The sequence below is a fragment of the Phyllostomus hastatus genome, unplaced genomic scaffold (genome assembly GCF_019186645.2).
Source record: "Phyllostomus hastatus isolate PE091 unplaced genomic scaffold, TTU_PhHast_1.1 phas_contig_196, whole genome shotgun sequence".
Taxonomy (NCBI): domain Eukaryota; kingdom Metazoa; phylum Chordata; class Mammalia; order Chiroptera; family Phyllostomidae; genus Phyllostomus; species Phyllostomus hastatus.
Window position 1 is genome coordinate 7736238 of NW_025333709.1, and position 20199 is coordinate 7756436.

The 20199-nt window shown below is 55.3% G+C and overlaps 2 long non-coding RNA genes across 3 annotated transcripts; both read right to left on the reverse strand.

Annotated features, from left to right (window-relative positions):
- Window positions 1-9848: 9848 nt before the first annotated feature.
- On the reverse strand, window positions 9849-12392 carry LOC123815846. Of its 2 annotated transcripts, XR_006785180.1 has the most exons (4): window positions 12194-12392; window positions 11759-11941; window positions 11623-11676; window positions 9849-10987 (listed from the first exon to the last, which is right to left on the reverse strand). It is a non-coding gene; the product is annotated as an uncharacterized LOC123815846 (long non-coding RNA). The 2 variants fall into 2 exon arrangements; XR_006785179.1 differs by having other exon boundaries at window positions 11759-12392.
- Window positions 12393-12399: 7 nt separating this feature from the next.
- Window positions 12400-14197, reverse strand: LOC123815847. Its single transcript, XR_006785181.1, has 4 exons — window positions 14038-14197; window positions 13759-13915; window positions 13279-13461; window positions 12400-12618 (listed from the first exon to the last, which is right to left on the reverse strand). It is a non-coding gene; the product is annotated as an uncharacterized LOC123815847 (long non-coding RNA).
- Window positions 14198-20199: the final 6002 nt, after the last annotated feature.

Sequence of the window (20199 nt, forward strand, 5' to 3'; positions counted from 1 at the left end):
GTGGCCCGCTACGAGCCGGGGAGAGAGCCCGTGACCCCATCCTTCCCTCAGTCCTTGGAAGGAACCAGCCCTAACGCCACGTCAGCGTCGGGCTTCCAGCCTCCAGAACCGTGAGGCAATACGTTTCTGTCATCGAAGCCACCAAGTCAGTGGCACTGTGTTACGGCAGCTCTAGTACATGAATCCACACCCACGGGAGCAAACCGAGGGTCAGAGATGCTGCCTGTCCCCCTCGGGGGCCCCATATCCGTGAAGGGCCAGGGATTTGGGCTTCCGAGCCCTTTCCCGCTGCACTGAGCTGTTTCTCCCCGAGGAGTGGGGTCCTGAGGAGCCCTGGCGTTTCCCCATCCCCAGAACAGCCTGCACCCTCGAGCCACGGTCGGCAGAGAAGGGTGTGTGTGTGTGTGTGTGTGTGTGTGTGTGAGATTTGGATTGCCCGCTGCCCATCTGCGGTTAGGTGCCCACCGTGCCGGTCCACTCCCCAGACCCACACATGGGACAGAAGAATTCCTTTTTTTCCTCGGGTCCAATTCCCGGCAGCCAGGAGGAACAAAGGCCCGGAACATGTGTTCTTACTCACATTGCAAGTCAGCAAAAAAACTTGTTGGGAGGTTCTGGTTCTTTAAACCCAGGGAGCTTAACCCTGGGAAAATAAACAAGGTGGCTACAGGAGATTTCTATTTTCATTTTCAAGTGAAAATGCTTGGCTCTTGGTGGCTGCCACCTTTCCCACGCTGGTGTCATCACAACTCGGATCTGGGTGTGACTGGCCCCCTCCAAGGGGCCTGCTGGGTCACCTCTGGAACTTAAGGATGTGCGGCCGCTCTTATTTCCTCCTTTTAGAGCCAAGGAAACCCAAGCTCAGGGAGCAGAGGAGGGAGCCAGAGTCACCCAGCTAGTTAGTGCAGAGCTGAGATTGAAACATGACCTTCTGTTTCTGTCCATAGAGTTCTTCCCGAGAGGGTATCAAGCGCTGTCAGTAGGAAGGAGGAGAGTGAAAACCCGGGTCTTCCCTTCCTTTCTACACCATGTGGAGCTGGCCTCTGATCTCTCTCTCTCTCAGCAATCCGGTTTCCCCAAAAGTCTGGCTGAAATCAGGAATCAGGGTGGGCCCCCCCAACCGAGGTCACCAACCAGGCCACAACGCAGATCCAGCGTGACCACCACACCCCGCCACCTTTTGTGGGTTCTCCCCAGGGAGAGCAGAGCAGGGAGAAAATTCCAGACCACGAGATTGCTGGGGAGCTTCCCAGTTCTACCTCCTCATTTCCATCTTGTAAACCCCATGAGATTAGCTTTCCAATTTTATGCCCAGGGAGACACAGAAGACAGATTCGAAGGACGGAGGGGCCTTAACCGGGAAAATAATTCACCTTGAACGACCTCATCACATCATGGGGGTGAAGTTCATAAAAGGGCACATCGTTCATTGACCGGCCACTCTCCCTGGCTCTACTGGGCCCCGGTGGGGGGTTGGGTGGGGGAACCTGCACCAGAATGAATCCAGATGGCACTGTGGCCTACAGCGTGGTGGGGGAGACCTGCCTGTCACCCAGAAAAGGCCCTCACGGCTCCAAGGGCCTGATAGATGTCTCCCCCTCCTCAGGGGCAGTGGGCCCCACGGTGGGGGTCTGGCCCCTGCTGACGGGTCACACACAAAGCATCCTTGGGGGAGGAGCTGTCTAGGGAAGCTCCCGCGGTGAGGAGGAGAGGAAGGAGGGTCGTTCCAGCAGATGAAGCCGCTCAACAGGAGTATGCTAGGGGTACAGCCCTGTTCTCTTTTTTTTTGATTTAAGTAAATTCACATAACATAGAGTTAACCTAAAAATAACCATCATAAAATGGCAATTCACCAGCATGTAGTACATCCACAGTGTTACACAATTACCATCTCTATCCAGCTCCAAAGCATCTTCACCACCCCAAAAGAAAGCCCTGTTCCCACTAAGCTGTTGTTCTGCATTTGCCCCACCCCCACCCCCACCCTCAGCCCCTGGCAACCACCACTCTGCATCTGTCTCCCGGGATTCCGAGGGCCCGTTTATGCTAGGTCATTATCATTGCTGCGTTTCACAGAGAAGGAAGCAGAGGCGCTGGGAAGTGAAGTGTGTGCAGGGTCACACAGATGGGGGCAGGGCTGCTCGTCTCGGCAGGCCAGGCGTGTGTCTCCGACCTGCCCCTAATCTGGGATGTAGAATCACGTGGCCGGGGCCCTCACCTCCGTGCTGCTCAGTCTGCCTTCCGGGTTGCCCGGGCCGCTGTGTGCTTCCTCCGCGGCTCGGCTCGCTGCTCGGATCAACCCCTCGCTGCCCCGGCAGACGCTCAGGAAGGTCTTCCAGAACCAGAGCAGGGCAGAAGCGCTGTGGCAGCGGCGTTGCTGGCCCCAGGGTTCCTGCTGCCGGTGCTGCTCAGAGACTGCACAGGGCCCTCGGGCAGCGCCTCGCCAGATGCTCCGTCTGCAGCCCGCCCGGAGCCAGACACCTGGTCTAGCCTTACACGCGCCATCTCAACTCCCAAACCACGGCACACGCCTCAGGCCTGATAAAGCAAGGAAGACCCCCAGGGCCGGGCTTCTCCCGTCCGGCTGCGCCGCCAGCTCACCATGGTCCGTGAATTTGATCCTGTTACCAAAACAATTTGATGGGTCCATAGAGCTTTCTGTGAGATTCCACAGGAGGGCTGTGAGGCTGCCGCCTTTTCCCAGGATGCTAATTAAAACCACAACCCAACACACACATCATAAATAATTTGGCCTGGAGAACCACAGGGACCCAGGGTTCCCGCTGCTGCTTGCATCCCTCCACAGCATGCTTGTTCTTGCTACTCCCAGTCTTTCTGGCGACCTCCCAGAGATGAGCTACTTCCCAGCAGGAGCTGCTTCCTCATTGCTGGGAAACCTGGGACTAGGGGCCCGCATGGTGGCCTTGGCCTGGCAGCCCACGGGACATGGGGATGCCCACTGACCAAGCCCCATCTGGGGGCTGCCGCTTGGCTGGCCTCCAGGGGAGGCCGGATAGCTGGTCCGATAGGAGTCGGGTCCGAAAGCAGGACGTCCCTTCCCTCAATCAAACTCCAACTGTCCTCCAGCTGGGGGCTTGACCTGGACGCAGGTGGGCCTCCTGGTTTCTGAGTGACCCTTCCTCATGAGTCTGGAAATTACTATGCCTTAGAACCTATCCCTTGAGCATGTCAGGCACCCCGCAGGTGATGGAGCAACTAAGCCCATGTCGCACTCTTACGATGTGCTGCCCTGAAAAGGGCCCATTGTTGGTGCGTGGGTATGGCCTTGACCATGGGAAAGGCTTGGAGAGCCCACACCAAATAGACCTGTGGGACATGTGATGCCTCTGGTGGCCTCTGGCCGCCCAACCTCTTCCTTTGACCCTTCTGAGCTAGCTAACCCAAAACTCATCTGGTGCACCTCGGGAAATCTCTGTCATTCATGACCCGTGGATGAAGTTCCCAAGACATGGAGGAGGTCCCCAGCACTGGGACTTCACTTTGATCGAGGGATCAGAGTGACAAAGCGACACAAGTGCTCCATCTTCCGACTGTTCTCCTGTTACACGGGTGAGCGGCAGACCTTCCTGGTTGCATCCCGCAGCTGTCCCTCCCCTCTGGCAACGCTCTGACCTGGTCTGGGTAGTCTCTCTCCTATGTGCTCAGGGGGGCTAGCTCCTCCGCGGTCACAGGGAATGAGGGTGTCTTAGCCTCAGCCGCTAATGGTCACTTTATTCCCATGACCACCTTTATGTAGACACTGGCATGGGATGCAACCCTAGCTTCTGAGCTAAAGGAGACACCCTTTATGGGACTCAGGGGACAGGCTTTTCTCCCCGGTGAAAACATGTGAGGAGAAATTGCCCCTCCATTCCTGGGTGTGGTCCTATGCAGGTGTGCTGTGTGCTCAGCTGTAGGCTGAGGCTGCCGTCTTGCAACCAGGAAATAAACCTGAACACAAAAGCCAGAAAACCATGAAGCAGTGTAGAAAGCACCCAGATCCTTGAATAACATTAAACAACCTGCTGCCAGCCACCTTTGTACTGTTTGTTATACGAGATAAGAAACCCTTTATTGCTAAAGTCATTTATTCCCAGACATCAGCGTGCAGAAGGATCACTCAGGGAACTTGGTCTAACACAGAGATTTGAACTCAGTAGGGCTGAAGGGAGGCCCATGAACCTGCATTCCTAACAGACTTCCACGTGGTGCTGACCACACTTCCGAGTAGCCATGGCTTCACGCAGGTCGCACGCTCTATTTTCTGCAACCAAAAGTACTCTAGTTCATGAAGTGCTTTTGCGGGGGGTGCATGACAAAGAATAATTTTACTTGATACTCACACAAAGCTCTTATGCAATATTGGTTCATTTCACAACAGGCAAATGAGGAAACAGACAAATGACACTGGTTGGAACCCTTTTGTTTGCCAGTGGCAGGACCCTGGCTCCAGAGGAGTTTCAGCACAAAGGAAAGTTGGTGATTTTGTGTTCAGGAAGAACGGGGCCAGTGCCGGCACAGCTGAATCCAGTGACTCAAATCGTGTTACCAGGGCTTCGTGTATCTTATTCTCCGTGATTTTCGTCCAGGAGCAGAGACCCTGACTCCCCGCTCTCCGGGCTCCCACCCTGACACACTGGTTTGGGGTCCCTCGAGGACAGGGTTTCTCTTGCCCAGTGTCCACACAGGAAACCCCGGAGCCCCTTACAGGGAAGTCAGTTGGAAAAAGTGAGAATAGTCTGGGAGCCGCCGCAGCGGCCGGGCGTGAGACCACGTGGCTCGTGTTAGGATGAAGGGCGTGGAAGTGGTAAAAAACAGTTGGCTGTGCCTAAATACCTTTGAAAGATTTTTGCTTGAATAGATTTAAACATCAGCAGAAAGCTTCATCAGAATGCTTGTTGCAGGCCTTGATCCTGAAAGTGTGATCCCAGTGGTTGCCGTTTTCTTTGATCCTACAGCGTGTGAGTGCTGGTCATAGCTTCCCCCACTGGGAAGCAGTTCATTCATTCACTCCCTGCACACACAGTTGCTGGCCCTGCCGAATGCCCAGCTGGCTGGGGAGTGTGACCGGTACCCCTGAGTCTGTTCTGGTTGGGAGACAGCACCTGGTTAGGAGATAACTGGACCAGGCAGTCTCACGGCAGAAAGAACCATTTCATCGCACGCTGCTGGAACTCCATTCGGTGATTGTACTACTCAGCACTGCCTTGGCTTTGACCAAAGACTGACCTTACCTTCTGCCGATTTAGAATTTGGCCGGGACATACTGAGTACACTTCCGGAACGTACACGCACTCAGGCGGACACACACCCTGGTACGTTCAAGCACAAGTGCGTACACACACACACACACACCCCTTGCTATCCCGATGTTTCTGAGCCTCGCCAGGCTGTAGTGCGACTGTACTGACAATAATCCTTCTGCCTGGAGAGTAGTTTCAGGCCTTTCCCATCCAAAAAAGCGTATTAACTGGGTTAGAAAGGATCTCAAATACCAGCTTCCAGACTGTTTCCAGGTCCCCAGTCCTCCCCTCTGGGCCATGGGCCTTGGATCTGACTCGTTTTGCCAAAATCCCACTTTCTCTTTCAAGCCCTCTTGCAGCGTCCCCCAGCACTTCCGGTGGCGGCGTGCATGCATCCATCTCTCAGTTCACGGAAAGACGGGAGAACTGCAACTGGGGTGTGCCTGCTGTGCCTGCGACGCATTTCCCATCTGGGCTGTTTAGGCCTTAGGGTCAGCTTCCCAACGTGCATTGCCGGTGGCTTAACCAGGACGGATGGCTCTCTCTCTCGTGGTGCAGTCGGGAGGTGGACTGCTCAGGGGCAGTGAGGACTCGATGGGCCTCATAGCCTAGGCTCTTTCTAGCTCTTTCTTTTCCCACCCTGATAGACACCTGACCCAAGAAGGACGTTGGCGCTCCAATACGTGACATCTGAATTGGAGGCCAGAAGAGGGGACAACGGAAGAAGCCAAAGGCTACACTTCCTGCCTTGCCACACACCGGGGAAGTCCGAGAAAGACTGTCATTTGTGTGGCTGTGACAGAGATGCCATTGGCCCGCTCACACTAGCTCCGTAGGGACAGGACATCCCGTGTTTAGCTGGGGTCAGCGCTGGGTGGGGGATAAAGACTGTCTCCTGCAGTTCAGGTATCTGGCCGACGGAGGGGGAACAGAACGGCCTGCCCAGCTTCGGAGGGGCCATGCCCTCCTTCCTTCTCGCCCTCCTGCTGTCTGGAAGGTAGAGACGATCGCCAGGGCGCGGAGGACAGGTTGGAAGCCACACTCCGAGGACTGGAACGATGAGAGAAGCAGCCGAGGTCCTTGACAGTCACGGGCTGGCTACTCGAGACCTGGTTTGTATCCGCACAGACTATATTGTCAGAGACACAGAAACGTCTCTCTGATTATTTTGGACGTTGTTACAGCAGCTGAACAAATATTATAACAAATACACAGGTGGCTGCCTACCCTGGGCAGTGATTCTAAACTGGAAGTTTGGGGGGCTGGAATTTCAGAGAGTCAATGTCCTTTTGGGGGCTCTTAATAGAAGCTCTAGAGAGCTTTTGCTCACTTATATAACTTCCCACCCCAGCCCCCTGCCCAGAAATTCTGATACCTCCCCTTTGCCCTGTTGGAAATACCCATAGGAGTGATGTCTCGGACCAACATGTACTAGGTCTGATAACAATATGAAGGCAGGAACGTTGACACCCATCAAGCTAGAAGGCTGATGGTCACGTGGGCAGAATCGGGAGAGCGAGAGAGGAGGTAGCCTGAGTCGATGGTGTGAGACTCGGACCCGCCCAGGCAGCCCTGTGGTGACACCAGTCAGAGCAGCTGCCTTGGGAGCTTCTGCAGACAAGACCTGCTGGAAGTCTCGAGAGCACACTGGTGCACCTGGAGAGGAAACACCAGAATGAACTCAGCCTGGGGGTACGTCCAGGGTCGAAGGGCAGAGAGGAAGTCGAGCAGATGGAGCCAACGGAAGAGAAGCAGCAGCAGCAGCTGGAGAGAGGGGCAGACCAGGGCCGTGCGGGATGGCGCGGGTCCAGGGTGGGAGGGAGAATGAAGCGGAGGCGCCGAGAATTCAAAGTCAGCGTGACCAGTGGCGGCGGCGGAGCAGGCGAGTGGGCGTGGGGTTTAGGAAGCCTTCGGTGACCACAGAGGGGGCTGCTCTGGGGCACTCTCACCAGTGGGGCAGGTGGTACTTTCATTCTAAGTCAAAACAAACACGGAAACAACAAGAGGCAGCTACGGAAACAACTTCGATGGATCAGGTCATTTGCTAGTAAAACAAAGGTTATATGTAATCAGCCCCTGCATTTCCGTGGCGTTTGACACCTTCCAGACGGGACAGGTTACCTCATCTGCAAAGCCTCGTACAAAACCGAACGTGGGCCTCTCGTTCAGAAAGTATTAGGAATTTCAAGACAGTGACAGGAGGATGTTAAAACAAGGGTGGGGTCCAGGGCACCTGCGCAGGTGACACGTCCATGAAGCCGGCCTACTTCTAAGCAGTTCCCTTCTGTTCTTTAATTTCACAGAGCAGTTTCTGAGATGGTCTGACCGCTCAACTCATGCAGAGCGGGGAGCTTTTCCTGGCTGCTCTGCGCCAGAACATCCCCTCCTGTTTGGGGAATGGAGGCATGTCCCAGCATGTCCATGCAGATGGGCGCCTGGTCCCCTCCCACCACAGAAATTCTCTTCCAGCCCCGAGGAAACCAGGGAGCAAGCACGTGATGCAGACTCAGCCAATCAGATGCTCCCTACCAGGATTTCAGGTCTGGAGTGTGTGGTGCCAAGATGCAGGGTCCTTGGGGACACCTGCCTGTGTTGGTGGAGGACACGAGAGCCAGGGGCGGAGGTGAGGGTGTGGGAGGAGCCGCCGTGAGTGTCCGGGGAACCAGCGGTGGGGGCCCATCCCACCGTCCCTCGGGACCTGCTCTGGCGTTCTCCGCCACTGGGCCCTCCTTTGTCTTATCCGTTCTCTAAATGTGGGCTCTGCGGGGCCCCCAGGCCTCCCTTAGGTTCCACAGCTCACTGGGAGGACTCGCAGAGCCCAGCAAAGGTGTCACACTCGCAGTTGTGGTTTATCACAGCAAAAGCTCACAGATCATAATCTGCAACAAGAAGGGGGCGGCGGGAAGGGTCTGAGACAGCTCCAGGCAGCAGCCTCTGCTGTCCTCCCCCGGCGGGCGGGGTCACGGACAGCACTCTCGTCTCCCAGACCGTGAGTGACAACACACGCTAACACACACTGAGTGTGGCCAACCAGAGGCACTCGCCCAAGCCTTGGTGGCAGGGTTTTTATGGGAGCTCGGCCACGTAGACACAGCTGATGACCCGCTTGTCTGACTTCACTATCTCCCCATCTGGAGGGGGAGCTGGTGCTACCTGGCCCAAGGCCCCCACCCGAGACCACTTTGTTAGGGTGGACCGTCTGGCACAGCCCCAAACTGCCCCAGGTGAAAAAGCCTCTCCTGTCGGGCAGCACGTCCCAAGGACTTAAAGGTAGCTCCCAAGACCGGAGGCAAAGGCCATACCTTTCTCTGGTGAAAGCTAACCCTTTACTGCACACCAAAGCTCCTCCCCCAGCTTTCCCATCCATTTTCCCGGTACCCCACAGCCTTTCCCGGGAAGTCTTTCCGAACAGCCCTGCTGCCTGGGTGCCTGAGGAGGCATGAACAGTGGATACTGGGAGCTCCGGTTTCCAAATGAGTGTGCTGAGGCAGAGAGCTCTGGGAACTTCCCCAAGGTCGCACAGGTCATTCTGCTGCTCACATGCCCTTGCACGTGCCCCAGTGACCTTTGGCTCCACCCAGAGGCCCAGGGCAATCGTCACTCCACGGGCAGCAGCTGCCCAAGAAGAACCAGTCACTGGAAAGGTCAGAAGATTGAGGTCAGCTCAAATTCCCATACTTGCGGGTCTGAGTTCTTTTAACACCCATGCAAGTCTGCGGAAATTAACCAAGACTGGGCCGCCTAGCAGTGTTCTCAGGGGAGTACAGAGACAGAGCCTATGGATACATTTCTGTAGATCTTGACTAGTTTCCCAAGATAGCCCCCACTCTCTGTGTTGGGGAGCCAGCCAGTCTTCCTGGGAGAAATGGCCACACCACCGGGCTTCCCTGCACCCACTCAGTGGGAAATGAGCCTTCAGCACTGAGGTGACTTCCCTAAGCCACTTTCCCCCACTCCCCGCCCCCTACTCTGACCTAGAGATAACGTCCTTGGAGACGCACAGGTTTTGTTTCCCAGCCAGGGGAAAATTCACCCAGCCCTACGCCAGCCAGCGGGTCCCATCTGCTGCAGGGAGTCCGGGGAGGGAGGTGATTGCTGAGGTAACCACAGGGCCCCGAGGGTGGGCAGGCGCAGACACACAGCAGCTGCCACCGCTGGGCACGATGCCGGTGCCCCACTCTGGAGGACGTCCCAGGGCCCTCCGCCAGCTGAGGCCTCCGATCTGGGGCCTGCAGGGAGTGGCTTGGAGAATCTTCTCAGGCTCAGCAGTGCTCTTGTTAAACCCTGGAGACCCCGTGGACCTCAGAGACCATACCTTCCAGCTGGGAGGCTGAGGCCAGGAGTGGGAACTGATGCTTAGCGCAGAGCTGGGATTTATGTTCAGTGGCCCTGACACCTACTCCTCCTTTAGGGGTGACCTCTGGACGTAGCGGGCTCTCCAGGATCCCACAGAAGGGGAGCTGAACTTTGCTGCAGTGGATGATGCATTCATTCATGCATGCATGCATGCATTCATCACTCATTCATTCACTCATTTAGCAAACACTTACTGAATGTCTGCTGTGTTAGTTTTCCAGGGGTATCTAGCAAATTACTGCAAGTGTGTCGCTTAAAATAACAGAACTTTATTCTTGTGCAGTTCTGCAGGCACAAAGGCCAAATGCCAGGTGTTGACAGGGCTGTGTTCCTTCCCAAGGATCTCGACATTTCTCCCCTAGTTCTCCCAGCCTCCGTGGCTCCAGGCCTTGCTTGGCTTGTGGCTGCATCCCTCCACACTGCCTCTGTCTTCCTGTGGGCTCCTTGTCTGTGTCTTCTCCCTGCTCTTCTCTTGTAAGGGTACTTGTCATTGGTTTTAGGGCTCACCCTAATCAGGATGATCTCATTCCAAGATCCTTAGTTATATCTGCAAAGACCTTTTCCCCAGATAAGTCCAGGCACAGGTTCCGGTGCACGCGTCTCTTAGGGGCCACGGCTCAGCCCACTGCACCCACCACATGCCGGGCTCTGCTGTAAATCCTGGATGTTGCAGGAAACACAGACAGGGCCCAGCTCCCCAGAGAGGGAAACACACAAACTGTAATTTACTACGACTTCAGGTGGGGAGAACTGCTTTGCAGCGCTCTTAGGAAGGGCAGGGGGGCAGAGAGCGTCTGGGCAGGGCTGTGCTCCTCGAGATTAAGCAATCGGAGAAGCCCCCTTGGAGGACACAATTGCATGAGGAGGTCGTCGTTGCCTGTGTCACTCACACCTGCCCCGATCCCCATCCCTCCAGATTCAGGGCCCCGGGAGGCAGCGGCACAGTGCCCCGGAGAGAGGAGGGACTCGGTGCTTGCACCCAGCAGAGCATGCTTGGGAGGAGCGCAGAGTTTCCTGAAGCCTCGAGCTGCTGACGTAGCCGGAGAGGAAGCGGCCGAGCGTTGCGGGTGCCGGTGCTGGGATTCGGGCTTCCCAGACTGCCATTTACTGGGTGCTCACTAGGGACCAGCTATGGCATTGGTCTTCCAGGACACGAGGTGAGACTTGTCTTGTCCGGTGAGACGGCCTGCATCTCCCAAACCGACGGCAGTGGGTTCTCCCATGTTCTCAGAGGAGGTGGTGGGTATCCTGGCAGTAATGCTCCAATCTGCAGGAACCTGTGACCCCCGCTCCCCGTTCAGGTGATTCAGCGGAAACGGAGCAGAGAAAGCCATCCTTTCAAGCAGACCAGCAGGTGTAGAGACCGTGATGGTGTTTCTCCTCCTCTCCTGAGGGGGGAGAGAGAAAAGTAACGTCCTCAGCGTAAACAAGGGGAAGAACAGGGGGAGAGACCCTGGGAGGGGTGGCGAGGGCCAGCAGGGCAGCCGGTGTCTGACTCAGCCAGGCCTGTCTCCCGAGCTGCCACGGAACCAGGATAGAGTGTGGTGACCACCCTGAGTTGGGGCTTGAACTCATTCCTGAATGGGGGAGGCCATGGGCAAGTGGCGTCCCCTTTTCTGGAGCAGTCTGGGTGACACTGAGGGATGAGGGCAGCAAGGGGCGCGGCCCGCGTCCCCTGCGGCTGCCTGGGCCAAGGGTGTGTAGGTTTTCTTGTGGGCCGAGGGAAGCCAAGGAGATATCCCGCCCGAGAAGGCTGCTTGCCAGGCGAGGAGACCTCCAGGGTCAACCGTTGTTGGGTGGGAGACGAAGGGATGAGAAGGAGCCGAGAGAGGTCGGGTGTCAGGGGGTGGCAGGGTGGGCCTGAGCAGAGGGGGGTAGCTCTGAAGAACCACAAAAGCAGCCCATGAGGGAGAGAGTAGAAAAGGGGCTCTTATACGTAAATTCTATCTTCAAAAAAGACCTGCTGAAGCCCTCACCCCTGTCCCTGTACATGTGACCGTATGTGGGCATGGGGGTTGCTTACTGTCATTAGTTCAGACGAGGCCAGGCTGGAGTCGTGTGTGCTGCGACTGGCGTCCTGATGAGAAAAGGGCAGTGTGGACACAGACACAGAGGAAAAGGACAGGTGAAGACAGACACAGAGACAAGAGGGACATTACCTCCAGCCAAGGAACGCCTGGAGTCACCAGGCAGACGCAAGGAGGGACGCATCCTGAGAGACGTCAGAGGCAGCGACTGTGGCTCCACCCAAACCGTGATTCTGGAGTTCCGGCTCCCAGACTTGTGAAAGGAGTTTCTGTTGGTTTGAGTCACCTCGCTTGTGGTACTTGGTTATGGCGGCCCTAGGAAATCGATGTAAGGGACAGCCTTCCGCACCCACCGCACAGCAGGCGTCAGGGGCCCGGCCTTGCACCAGGAGTGGAAGGGGGGGGGCTTCCTCGCCTGCACAGCTTCTCCCCCCAAACCCCCGCCCCACCCATGCTTCCCCCTGACTCCGACTGGAGGGGGGGGCAGACACAGCGAGGCCTGCGGGGGCAGGGCCACTGCTTTCAGGGAGATGTGAGATGAAACAAAAAAGAAAAGGAAAAACAAACTTCGAGCTGAGATTGAGCTGGAGATCCTTTATGTCCCGAAAAGGACCAGAATGAGATCCCGCCACCCCACGGGCTCGCCCCCGACAGGGAAAGAACGCCCGGTTCAGCCTCTGCAGCCTCGCGTTCCTCTTCTCGGGGCTCTGAAACCCAACCTGGAGCCCGGGCCGCGGCGGGAAGTGATCCAGACGTCAAGGAATTCCAAAACACGTTTTCAGGCAGCAGCTTTGCCTGGAGGCTGGCCAAGAAAAGGTCACCTACTGGCCAGGGCAACAGTCTGTGTTTGGGGAAAAGCTGACAGAGAGAGGCCAACGGCTGAGCCAGGGGGCCAGCGGCAGCCTGCAGCAGAGAGGGCGGATGGGCGTGTGAGGGCTCAGGTGCTGGAGGCGGCGGGGCGAGCTGCAGGAAACCAAACCCTCTCACGGTTTCTAGGCCAAAAGAGAGCGAGAGCAGGAAATCAGGTGCTTACCGCCTTATGTGCAGGATGTTTCGGGGGCAGGGCTGGGGGCACACTCTAGACTGGGTTTCCAGAGGCGTTTGGAGCGGCGGGGATTTGTTTCGTCGGGGATGGTGAGACACCCCAACACGGACATGGCTGTCGTGAAAGTATGCTGTCCTCACAGAGCCCCAGAAACAGCAGGCGCAGGGTGCTAGGCAGGGCCACACAGGGCCCAGGCCATCAGGAGGCCGAGGGAAACAGCGGGAAGCGTGCACAAGAGCCTATATCACGTTTTCCACGGGAAGGAACTTCCTGCGGGGTGAGCAGGCTTGGGGTGGGCGAGTGTGAGTAATTTCTGTGGGCTGCGGGACCCAGGGGCTGTCCCTAGCTGTCTGGTGGGTGCTTGGCCAGACACCATCCAACTGGGTGGGAGGGCCTAGAGAAGAGGGTGTGGGGGGTACGGGCTCTGGATTGGCTGGTTTGCCTTGGAAAGACACAGTGTCGGGCCAACCATTTGCTCGAATTAGCCAATGGTGGGAGGGGCAGCCCCTCCAGAGTCAACAAGGCCCTGAGATGTCAAAGCATCAAACACACAAAACAAAAGACGTGATTAATAGAGGAGCGGCCTCCATATTACTGCAGAACTGACCAACTGGGTGAGAAACAGCTTCTTGCAACCTGCTGGAAGGCGAGGAAGGGGGGAGCCACGAGGAAGCTGCTGCGTGGAACAGGGTGAAGACGAGTGTGATCAGCGAGCAGAGTGAAGGGCGTTAGGTCCTCAGTTCATGGTGACTGCTGCCATTCTAACTGTGGCCTTGAACTCTGTCACGGGCTACACAGACAACGATCAGAGCACTGGGTTTGCACTTAAAAAGGGAAGTAAGCCCCGACACACGGTTATCTCCGAGCCACCAGGAGTGAGAACCACCTGGACAGCGCCCCCTGGAGCCCGGTTCCCAGCGCGCATGGGCACCCTGGCAATGTTGGAAGTACCGAGCTGAACTGCACCCGGCATGGTCGGGATAAGGGAGTAGCACTGAACCTCATCTTTCTGTGAGGGCTCGCGCCTTGCCAAGGGTCATGTTCCCTGTAAGAGGACCCGGTAAAGCTCCAATGTGGCTTCCAGCACCTTCCTGAAATACCCGAGAGATCGTCCGTCTGGTCCGTGTGAGGCGTCCTGCTGCCCACCAGGCATGGATGGGGCAGAGCGACAGGAGACCCAGCCCGGAGTGACTGAGAGGCAAACCCAGGGTCCAGCCAGGGAGAAGGGTCCTCTCCTGCATTTCCTAGGGGTGGGGAGACAAACGGGTGGAACTGCGGAGGGACCCGGGTCTCAGAGGACAGCAGGGACGACACATCACAGAGCTCCCCAGGCCGACCGTGATGCTTTACGCCCTACTTAACTCACCCAATGTCCCCAACCAACTGCATCGCTGTGCACTGTGGCTGCTCACGGTGATGCCGGCCAGCGGGGTGTTGGACTTCTCTGGTTTGTTTGAGTAACACGTCCCTCACCACTACGGAAGTGACACACACTCATCGGAAAACAGAGACGTACACTGCATAAGGACCAGTTGCTGCCCCACTCATATGGCTGCCGTAGAAACGACAGGTGACAGATGGTGTTGGTGAGAACCGGGAGAAGTCACGACCCTGCGTTTGGTGGAGCTGCTTTGCAGATGGTCTGATAGTTCCTCAAAAGCTGAAACCTATGACTCAGCATTTCCTGTCTCAGGGATCTACCCCAGAGACATGAAAGCACAAGTCCACCCATGAGCTCATGCGTGAGTGTCTGTAGCAGCGTTATTTGTAACGGCCAAAACGTGGAAGCAACCCAGCCTCCCCTGACTGATACCGAGACAGACAAGATGTGGCATCGCCATGCAACGGTTTCTCAGCAGTGGGAACAAAAACGTACTGCTGCGTGCTACTGCGGGGGTGAGCCTTGAAGACGTGCTAGGTCTCAAAAGGCCACGTGGTGCATGGTTCCACTTATGTGAAATGTCCAGAGCAGGTGAATCTATAGACAGCACGTTAGCGGTGGCCAAAGGCTGGGCTGGACAGGCTGCAGAGTGTCTGCTAACCGGTGTAGAGTTTCTATTGAGGTTATAAAAATGTCCCCAAACTGGTAGTGGCCATGGTTGCCCAACTGTAGGACTATACTGAAAACCACGGAATTGTACACTTTAAATGGGCGAATTGTATGGTATGTCAGTTATAGTCTAGTAGAGCCATTATTTAGAAAAATGTATGAAAGCTTATATCCACACAAAAGCCTACACATGGATGTTTTAGCAGCTTTATTTATAATTACCTCAACATGGAAGTGAGATGTCCTTCAGCGGGTGGGCGAATGAATAAACTGTGGTATGTCCAGACAGTGGAATACTATTCAGCACTGAAAAGAAATGTCCATGAAAAGACATGCGCAACCTTAAATGCATACTGCTAAGTGGAAGAAGCCAGTCTGAAATGGCTACATACTGTATGATTCCAACTATTTAACACGCTGGAAAAGGCCAAACTAGGGAGACAGTAAAAAGATCAGTGGGTGCAGAGGTGATGGGGGTGGGGGGTGAGTAAACAGAGCACAGAAGATTTTGGGGGGCGGCGAGGCTATTCTGTCTGCTATAAGGATAGACATGCATCATTACGTACTTGTCCAAGCCCACAGGATGCACAGCACCAAGAGTGAACCCTCGTGTATTCCATGGACTCGGGGCCTCCGGATGTGTCCGTGTCGGATCATGGATTGTAACACCGTGGGGGTGCTGATGGAGTGAGGGGAGGCTGTGGGTGTGGGGCGCAGCAGGGAGCACGCGGGAGCTCTTTGTGCTTTCTACACGGTGTTGATGTGAAACTAAACTTGTTCTTAAAAATGAGGCCTATTTTTTTAAAAAAAGTTTCATGAAGGGGAAAAAATCACTCAGAGTCTGATCACACACACGCTCGATCACTCAACAGTTTGACCCAGGTGCTTGGAATCTTTGTAAAGACTTTTTATAGAAACCGTTTCACGTTCCAGTGCTTGAGTCTGTTTTTCGCCACTTAGCAATATGCTGTCAACATTTTTCTATGTCAATAATATCCTAACAGATTTCTATGCAGATGAACACTCCACACTTCTAGGCATCGTCTTAACTCGCGTGAGTACTGTGGGGGAAGAAGAAACTTTCCTCCACCCGCTGGTGGGACCATTGAATCTGCAGGAGCCAGATTAACAAGAGAAAATAACCAACTTTCATGACACACGCACATCAGGGGCCCCACACAGGTGGGGGAGCCCGGGACCCCACAGACATGAGAGAGTCAGAGACAAAAGGGGAGACAAGATGTATGGGAGGCGCGGGTGGGGGGTGTCTGGCACAAATAATGCCCCCCCATTTTTTAAAAAGATTTTATTTATTTATTTTTAGAGAGGGAAGGGAGAGAGAGAGAGAAACATCCATGTGCGGTTGCTGGCGGTCATGGCCTGCAACCTAGGCATGTACCCTGACTGGGAATCGAACCTGCCATGCCTGGTTCTCAGCCCAAGCTCATAATGCCCCCTTTTTATTACAACATCTTTTATTACAAAATCATAAGCGTGTAATTCTGCAACATAACACTGTCCTACTCAAGCACCCCATAGGGCATTTTAGGGGAAATGTTCAAATTAAAACTATAAGTTATGACACCCATATTACCGCCCTGCCAACCACACTCAGGCAGGCCTTTCTTCCCCCGGACCCTGTGTTCGACGTCCTGAGCTAGGGATGCGGTTGGATGCTCCGGGGCTGGGGGGGCGGGGCGGGAGGGAGGGTGGCCTCAGGACAATGAGAGGAGCAGGTAGACGTTCAGGAATTGGCTGTTTGCCCTGGCCTCTAGGTGGGTAAAAGGTTACCTCTGATAACCTCTTATCAGGGGCAAGGCCCCTAATTTAAATTCTTCTAGGCAGTTAAAGGGCAGGGACCCAGAAGTTTTTCCTGGGCCTGCAGGGTCTCAGGTGGTTTGTCTTTAGCCCAAAATAATCCGAATGCCACCAAAGCACATCTTGGATGACTCGCTCTGAACCCCTACAGTAGAAAGAACACTGTGCTAAATATCACATGTTCTTAGAAGAAATTCTGGATGAAATAAAACAGTGAATATTTGTCGAGTGCTTAGTAAGGGCCAGTACCTGACTCGAGAGCTCCACAGACATTGCCTGGGTTCATGAACGCACAGAAAGACTGAGGGAGCAGGCCCCATCGTGAAGCCCATTTCACAGGTCTGAACAGCAGAGAGGGAAAACGGCCCACTCTAGGACGACCCCCAGCGGCTGGGAGCCTGCCCCTGTGAATTGAAACTGAGGACATGAATACAGAGAGAGAAGGTTCTCGTTCACAGTGAGAATCCTACTTCCGCACTGAGGGGCAGCCACAGCTTTCAAACTGGGCCAGCAGCTTGCTTGGGGGCTATGAGGTGGCCTAATTTAGGAGTTGGAAGTAAAAGAAAGAACGTTTTGCAAAGTGGAGAAAACTCTACGTCAAGAGCAGTCATCTCTGTTAAGAGGGCAGGGCTCATGAATGCTGTTTTAATTAGGAAGTCATAGGAATTTAATGTGCACGGCAGTAGGGTGCTCGCCTCAGGGGACACGGTGGGGCAAAGTTGTGGTTGCGGGTCCGAGACCTGTGCTGGCATGAGTCTGCTCTCCAGACCCAGCCAGAGGGAGAGTGCTGGCTGCCTCCCTTGGCCAGGTCTTGTTTTCCTGCTTTGAAAAATGAGAGTAATTACACTGATTTCCACCATTAAATAATTGATGAGAACACAGTCCAGAAAGCATCACGTCTGACCACAGTACAAAGGTTTCATTACCCTCACATCAGGATCACTTATTTCTCTCAGCTCTCGGTCCAGGGAAGCCCAGCTTTGCCCGAGAACGGAGACTGTGTTCCTTTGTCCGCTAATTCTTTCCGGCCCGCCATCTCCCAAGGACGGGAGGTAGGTACAGAAACCTGCACTGAGCGCAGCATCATTTCAGTAAACACCTCGGTGAGTCTCAGAGGCTACTGCTCACAAGCACTGCAGGAAGAGTGATTTGGGGGGACTCTTCTTGCCTGTCAGTTTGTTGAATTTGTGAATGAGGAAAGAGGCTAGTAAGTTGGGATTCCCTTTAAGTTCAGGGAGTGCCCACTTTTGCAGCACCCATGATGCCCTCTTAGATAGTCTCTGCCTTACAGAGACAGCCCCAAAGGCATCATGGGAATGGGGCCCCTTTCCTGCCCATCAGCACTGACCACCACCTTCATGACAGGGGAGCTGACACCCCCAACGGACAGGGGCCAGGACGTGCACGAAAACATCAGGATGGGACACGAGCAAAGACTTGGTGAAGCACTCCTTCAGCAGAACGCAGAAGAAACACTGGTAAAAACAAAGATGCTTTATTTCTGAGCCCAAAGAAGCCTGAGCAAAGCCCTCCTTTGGGGGGTGCGGATTTTGTATCCAGTCTGGACAGAAGGGTGATCGTTTCATATCCAACCGCTGTGTCCTCAGCGACGGGGGCCACAGCGACGGAAGGACGAGTGCTGCGGCCCGGGGGCTGCCCCTGATCCGACAGAGGCTCTGCACACCGGGGCTCCATCGGAGATGACTCACGCTCCCCACGACCGCTGTTCAAAGCCGTCGGGAGGAGATGCCCAGAGGATGCGTTTAAACTAGAACCTTGGTGGAGCGTTTGTGACGACCATGCACTTGGAAAGGCATTAGGAAAATGTACGCTACTGGAGGAAAAGAATGCAGAGAGATAGTCGTGCAACCGAGCACAACCGGAGACACAGCCCTGGGGTGGGTCAGCCTGCGGTTAGTTGGGAAAGTGAACTCCGGGAAGAAAGGCCGCGGGGAGGGTGGGGGCCTGGGGACTCCCGCCCACGTCAGGGACCGGATGTTTGTGTCCCCTCCCTGTGCCCCACCGAATGTATGTGTTGGGATCTGTTAGTGCACACCCACCCAAGGGAAGATCCCTGGACCGAACACCCACCTCGGAAAGCAGAGGGCAGGGTAGATGAAGAGAGCGGCTGGGCGCTCTGATCGGGTAATGGATAGTGTTTATTAAGAGAAACTTCCATAGGAGGCACAGCTCGGGCAGCTGCCCGATGGAATGAATGTCTGCAGCTCTCCGCCGGAGCCAAAGAACAGGGTCCAGGGTGGGGGGATAGTACGCAAATGCTACCAGGTTCGAGAAATCACTTGACATGTCGACGAGGTCAGGACAAGGGCCTGTTCCAGAAACCAGCGGGAGGCAGCGGAGGGTACTGGTTTATTGATTACCATGAGGTTATCTTCAAGAGGGCGTTGCAAGGAGCAATCTCCCCCTTCTGACCCAGGTTCAGCTCCCGGGCCAGACAGAGGTCATGCCATGGAAGAGTCTCTGCCCCACCAAATCAGAACCCCCAGGGCAAGGTGGGGAGGGGGTGACTCGGAGGTGGAGCCTTTGGGAGGGGAGTAGGCCCTGAGGGTGAAGCCCTCGTGAATGGGATTCATGCCTGTACTTTCAGGGCTGCCCAGACAAGCAGACCGATAGATGTACAGATACATGAGACTGATTGTAGGAATTCACCCACGCAGTTACGGAGGCCAGGAAGCCCCAAGACCTGCTGTCTGCAAGCTGGAGAACCAGGAACACGGGGCTCTGACTCAGTCTGGTCCAGGGGCCTGAGGCCTGGGGAGGCTGTGCGTGCAGGGCCTGGAGTCCCAACACCCAGGAGGAGTGAGGGGTGCCGGTGTCTGAGGGCAGGAGGAGGTGGGGGTCCCAGCTCCGGGACAGAGAGAGCTCCCCCTTCCTTCCTCTTTGTTACAGTCAAACCCTCCATGGACTGGATGGTGTCCACCCCCCTGGTGAGGACTTGATCTCTTTATTTAGTCTATGGAGTCAAAAGCTAATGGGTCTTCCAGAAACACCCGCACAGACGCACCCAGAAAAAATGTCTTACCAGCTCCCTGGGCTCCCCTTAGCCCCGTGAAGCCGACACATAAAATGAACCATCTCGGGGCCCTGAGAGACAGGAGAGAGCTCGCTTCCTCTCTCTCTGCTCTCTGCCACGTGAGGGCACGAGAAGACGGCAGACCAGGGGGAGGGTCCTCATCAGACCAGGTCTGCCAGCACCATGAGCTTGGACTTCCAGCCTCCAGGACTGAGAAATAAATGTGCGTTGTTTAAGCCGGCTAGTGTTGGGTGATTTGTCACAGCAGCCCGAGGTGAGCCACTCCCTGAAGGGTCCTCTCCCTCAGCCTGGGAGTCAAGGTCATCTGTAGTAGGCGGGGCTCAGAGGACTCTCCCAGCCAGACACGGCGACAGGATGGACACTCTCCTCCCTCCCCACCTTCTCTCGCAGGCCTCTCCCAGGTTTCACCCCTCCACACCCCATGTAGCCTTGCAGGTCTGAGGCCGGCCCTGTGCTGGGTGTTCCTGACACCCGCCTTCGCTCTCATTCCATGCTGATGGAACTCTGATCTTGTTCCAGGTAGCTGATTGTTTTAAGCCGGTGATTTTCTTTCTTTTCTTTTTCTCTTTCTTTTTTTTCTCTTTCTTTCTTTCTCTTCTTTCTTT